Source organism: Protomyctophum bolini, assembly GCF_963924005.1.
Source record: "Protomyctophum bolini genome assembly, chromosome: 2".
Classification (NCBI taxonomy): Eukaryota; Metazoa; Chordata; class Actinopteri; order Myctophiformes; family Myctophidae; genus Protomyctophum; species Protomyctophum bolini.
This window is the reverse complement of record NC_137863.1, coordinates 20,383,421-20,389,581: the sequence shown is the minus strand read 5'-3', so window position 1 is coordinate 20,389,581 and position 6,161 is coordinate 20,383,421. Positions and strand designations below refer to the sequence as shown.

The 6,161-nt window shown below is 41.3% G+C and overlaps 1 long non-coding RNA gene across 1 annotated transcript; it reads left to right on the top strand.

The window, feature by feature from the left end:
• Positions 1-2,224: 2,224 nt before the first annotated feature.
• Positions 2,225-5,374, top strand: LOC308332339. The gene is made up of 2 exons (XR_013965701.1): positions 2,225-2,927; positions 2,976-5,374. It is a non-coding gene; the product is annotated as an uncharacterized lncRNA (long non-coding RNA).
• The last annotated feature ends 787 nt before the right edge of the window (positions 5,375-6,161 follow it).

The following is a 6,161-nucleotide window of genomic DNA, read 5'->3' as shown; positions in this document are numbered from 1 at the left end:
CAAAAAGAGAGACATTAAAGGAAATATCTCCACGTCTTGTTTGACTTTCCCCTTTTTTGTTGTTGTGGATATTCAGGCGTGGAAGGATCATCGACAGGTGTACTACCCTGTTGAGGAGGAACGAACATGATGAAAAGACTTCTCGGATGATCTGCCCCCCCAACAACAACAACAACAACACCACCCCCTCCTGTGAGAGTCTCTCAACAAACTGCCCGTGTGCACCGTGGTGGAAGCGGTGCATCATTGATGGTAAAAAATTATAATAATAGAAAAACACACGAGCGATGGCTTTATATCAGTGGTTCTCAAAGTGGGGTCCTCCTCGGCACCCTCGGGGGTTCCTTGAGAGAGGTTCCAAATGGACCCTTAACGGGTCTGTAACTCTTGAGAGTGTACAAAATGGAATGGAATGGACCCATTAATGGGGCTACAGTACATGTTACCATCCGTTAATGGGGCTACAGTACATGTTACCATCCGCCGACCAAACTTTGTCCGTTTGGGTTAGAGAGATGGCTATAAAATGATGTAAATCTGAGCGCTCTCATAACTTTCGGTGGTCTCCTGGTCAGCACACCTAGATGTTTTGTTCTAACCAATGTTCGTGCGGTCACTAAAGATGTACACAAACTCGCAAACAAGCTAATGGGGTTCCCATGGTCATGAAATCCGTGGAGATATTTTGAAACCGTTTTGAAATGTTTTGGAAAATGTTTGGATATACATTGTTTTTGCCTAACAAAGAGGCAAAAAGAACTTAACATGGTCAAATGTGCTGCTGTGCTGCACCGTGATAGGTTGTCAGCTTGTAGATCTGCTCTTTTTTGTCACGTGATGATGCCTTCACGTTTGGTTTGGCACAGCAGGCTAAATTAATATGAAAGGTGTCTCGTCAGATAAGTCTAAGAAGGAAGTTCCGACTTTCCTGACCGTAAGCCAGGCGTCCATTCGGTTCCTTTTTGTACACTCTCAGAGTTATGGGGGTTCTCGAACATTAAAACGATTGAGAACCGCCGCTTTCGTCTTCTCAGTCCGCTGCTGCTGTCTTCCTATCCTGGTACGTATCCGACACGGATAAAACGGTGTGTGATATTAGATCCATGTTAAGTAAAGTAAAGTAAGTAACGCTAAAACATGAAGCTACAATACTAGAACCCTAATGCTTACAGCACTAATGTAGTGATTACAGTTTGAGTGGGGCAAAAAAAAAAAGAAGAAAAAAACTGTAGAAAAGTTATTTTTTGACTGGCTGTTTACCACACGGGTGTACTGTACTGTACTGTACTGTAGTACTTATTTCACATCCAACTGCAAGAGGATATTTTATATCGAACACAAAGACAAAAAAACAAAAACAAAGAAAAATCTGTTTTGCATGTTGCTTGTTGCATTGTGTCTTAACTGAGCAGCTCATGCCGATTATTTAGCAGCCTTTTATTGACCACTTAGCCACATCCTAGTGCCAACGGAAGTCATCTACTCTATGTGAGGTTTACATCTGGCCAAAAAAACCACGTCTTGGATTTGACATCAAACTGCTGCAATAACGGTAGAGGTTCTGCAGAGCAGGGGTCTTCAATGTGGGGGAGTCCGGGGACCCCTAGGTTACCTCAGGGGGTCCGACAAAATCTTTGTGTGATGATGGGGAACATTAGCCGGAAATGCCAGATCTACAGATCGGCTATTTTTGGAGAGTTTCTTCAAAATCAGACCCAACCAAGTACAGAGCCAACGGTCAAGTTGACTACATTTAAAAGGTATCTAAACTACCTGAAAATACACATTAGCATGAATCCAACAGCAACTCTATTAAAAGGTTCAATCTGCAACACAATTAGGGATGCACCTTGAAAACTGGGTCCATTACAAACCCGGTTCTGAATTTATCGAGTCCCGAGTATCGGTTAGCTTTTGGGCTTGTCGAGCCTGTTATCGGTTATAGCGGCCCATAACATCATGTCTAAACGATCAAAACATTTACACAATGGTATACAATAATAAATAATATGTAGGGAAGGGGTCCCTGCTTCTTCTCTCTCTCAGCTAAGGGGTCCTCCTTTGGCCTGAAGAAAACGTTGAAGACCACTACTGTAGGGACTCAGCTCGTTTTCCTAAAGGTCGGTTCAGTTTGCACTGATATGCACTGGACATCTCTCAGCAGTACTAGCCAAAAAGGGCCAACGTTATCATTCATGGTCGTCGTCACGTGTATGCAGGAAGATGTTAATGAAAGTGAAACGGGGGGGGGGGGGCGGGGAATAGGAAAGAAAATACACTGCTGCCATCTCCAATGCCTTTCACCACAAACAAACAAACAAAAAAAAGGATTCGCAAGCTTGACAGATATAATTATCGGGTGGAAACCGTGTGTAAGACAAAGTGAGCCATTAAGTGACAGTGGAAGATCATTCAAAGGTGAAGTATGGAGATACGACAACGCCAATATCTTTGCTGTCGAGCAGAAACCTCCCATCTCCGTGTTTAAACTTTTTGTGTTTTTTCGTAAATGAACGCCCTACTGCCTGATCACACTACGGCATCACACAAAAGCATCAAAGATCGACAAGATCTTGCAGAACTGCTCCTTGTGCTCTTTTTGAATCCTGAGAAGTAACAGTTTTGCACATGCTCATGTGGTTTCCACCCCACAGAGACCATGTGCTATGAGTACTGGTGAATGTCGGCACTCCGCTGTATGCTGCCTGGAGCAAATCATATCGGAACATATCCTTAGAGACACTCGGAGGTTGTCGCATATCAGTGAAGGTTTTAATATCTTAACTTTATTTTTATTTTCCGTGTGTTTGTGTTGTGTCTCTTTGTACATTTGCACATGCGCTCAACTGTTCATATAACCCAATAATCTGATCGATGCACAATTGTTTGGGGGGGAATGGGTGACAAAGTACGTACCTTTACAGTATGTAGCAACGGACACAGACTCTCTACTGTCAATGGTTTGTTGTAATGAGTATTTTCCAGTGATGCTGAAAGGGAAAAACACGAGTCTTTGAAGCATGGGAGTGCACACATTTTAATTTGCAAGATTTGCATCACTGTAAAAGACTCACCGTCAGCCGTTTTCACTAGATAAAGATCACAAATGGGGATGGAGCTCGATACCCGAAAAAACCCGATAACAAGCTTATTGAGTACCCATTATCAATAAGCTTTGTACTGTTATTTTGACTCCTAGCTTCTGGCCAAAACCCTTAATATGTTCATGGCCAAGGAGAGCATTTTCCCTTTGGATCAGCGGTACGGCATGTGGTGGTTTTCCGTGCGGGAGATCAGGGTTCGAATCCAAGTGGTTTGACACTTATAAACTTCATCCTCGGTGTACAATAATAACCCAACACAATAAAGTGTTTGAATAAAATAATACCTGATAACCGCACAAAGCTAAATCCTTAGTGTTACAGCAGCTGCCCATTTGGTTCAATTCATACCCTGTCAAGAGTTAAATGAAGTCCTGAAAAATACGAGATGGACATATTCGATAGCAGTGATATGTGAGCACGGAATGCGATGTATGATGATAAGAGTGTCCCTCACTTCACACAAGTGTCATTTTTTTTGTTGATAGAAAATAGCCGTACTACAAGCTCATAACGAGGGGAAACGACACATTTCTTTTAAACATCACTTTTCTTTTTTTTGGAAGATTTGCCCAAAACGAGGACACGATGGTTAATGCGATTATGCTCTGTTGTGAACTTGTGATCAGATTCAACACAAAGATATTTTAGGTCAAGATATGAATAGCACCCCCCCCCCCCCCCCCCCCCCCCGGGTAGCTCAGTCAGTAGAGCGTTGGCTTACTCACAAGGTTGTCGGTTCAATATTGGTCACTGCGTGCAATAGACAATATGAGTAGCACAGCTTGGCGGTATAGATGCGTTTACTGGAATGGCACCATAACCGTGGGATATGAGAGTACTATGGCGTTACTGTCGGGCAGAAACCTCTTATCTCCATATTGATTTATTTTGTGTGTTTTTGTCGTAAATTAAGGGCCTACTTGATCATACCACAGTGTCACACAAAAGTATAAAAAAAAATAGCATGTCTGCAAGCTCGAAACCTTGTAGGTGTTTTGACCTTGTGTATATATGCTATTTCTTTATTTAAATCCTGAAAAGTGAACAGGTTTAACTTTGGACATGTGAGGTTTCCACCCGACAGAGACAATTATGCATGTAAACCTACTTTCGGACTATTTGTCATTTTCTTGGGGAGACTATAAGCTAATAGTCATTACAAGCGTTTTCTAGTTTTGGACAGGAGTCCAAACCAATTTAAGACGGAATGCATGAATTTCATTCCAACTAGAGGTTACAATATTCTTTCATACTGTAGAGTTCAAATGATATGTTGCAGGGAGGAGTCTTTATATCAGTATTACTTCAATGATGTGCCATCCAGGAATATCCATAAAATTATGAAGGGATTTTATTTATAATGTTTTTTTGTTTTTTAAATCATCACCCTTGACCTGTTGTAGCATCAACGTTTATAAGGTTCCTTCTGAAACCCTCAAAACTACACAAGCTTTTTATGACATGTCTACATTCTTTAGGTGCATATTGAATTTTAGGTGCCATGATGTGTGTGTGAATAACGATATGGAGAATAGCACACTGACAAACGGCTATTGTAGTACAATGGCTCACGTAAGACAGCGGCCAAGACGGTCTATAACCTCAGGTAGAGTCTACCTGAGGTTATAGGCCCTTATTTATCAATGCGGTGTACACCCACAATTGGGTGTACACCTGGTTGATAAATAAGGGCCATAGACTCTTCAACCTCAGGTAGAGGGCCTCTACCTGAGGTTATAGACTGTCAAAGCTGTAACTGTACATAAAATTTGACTTACAGTTAATTTATCATGTGTCGCATGACAGCGTCGCTTGACAAAACCTTTGTCTACTATGTTCCTGCATTAGTTTTTATTATTATTATTATATTTGGTTGATTGTACCAACTTTGTCTAAATGTTATTCCAATGCATTCACACACATTTTATGTCCATATATCATGTAGTACGTTTGGCCAACGTACGGTGGGTCAGTGAGTCATTTGGGATGTCGGCCCACTCTCACCTCATAACACGAGTTTACTGAAGTAGATTCTGCCTTAAGTAAATGCATCGTAACAACAATATATTTATCCGCTGTTGTATGTGTTAATTTATTTTGAGATATCTGGGAAATTATACATTTTAACATAGAGATGCTTTTTTTTCCTTTTTTTTTGTCATACGCGTATTCTGATTGTGGAACCGATGTAAACTAGCTCCATTTAGTATTTAACGATATTAATGTTCTGTGTAATGTAACATAAAAATAAATAAATCTGATTATCTGAAGTTGGCAATTGTCTTTATGTTTAATTTGTGTTTGCACCATGTGTGTGTGTGTGGGGGGGGGGGGTCGCCAAATTATTTTGGGGGGTCCCATATTTTTTCCTTTTTTTTTTTCTCCGAGACATTGCCAAAGCACTTCCGTGGGTCCCCGGCCAAAAACGTTGAGAACCCCTGCTGTAATGCATGGTTTCATGTTTGAAATGATATCTTCCATGTTGTTCAATAGCAGTTACTCAGTCTTTCTCAAGCCATCCTTGGGCTGCTACTGTATATATTTACTAAAATAAACGTGATCGGGACATCCCTACCTATAGCCTATATATGCCAAAAATATGAATTGTTTATCAATGATTTTATAGTTTATTGGTTGTTTCATAATTAAATTGATTTGTTCGATTAAGTGTTTCACCCCTAAATGTTGGACTGTGTGAAGATTACCTACCTACCTTAGAGTGTGTGTGTGTGTGTGTGTGTGTGTGTGTGTAGAGTGGAGTGGGGGTTGAATAAGATGGAGGGATTGGAGGAATAGGTTTAGTAGAGTTGATCCCTTGAGAGCAGATGGTGAGCAGTTTGCTTACCTAGAGAGACGAGGTGGATCTCAGGAGCTACAGTGAGTTTGTGTCTGTGTGCACGCCGGTTGAAGACCCCTGAGGATTGTGTATTCTTCACATTGAGCCTTTGCAGGAGGTGAAAAGACCCATGAGACCACCAGAGAGACGGGTAAGCACTTTATTCACCATTTAAAACAAAGCATGCGGTTCCCAACCTTGTCTGGATCAGGGCCCACTTG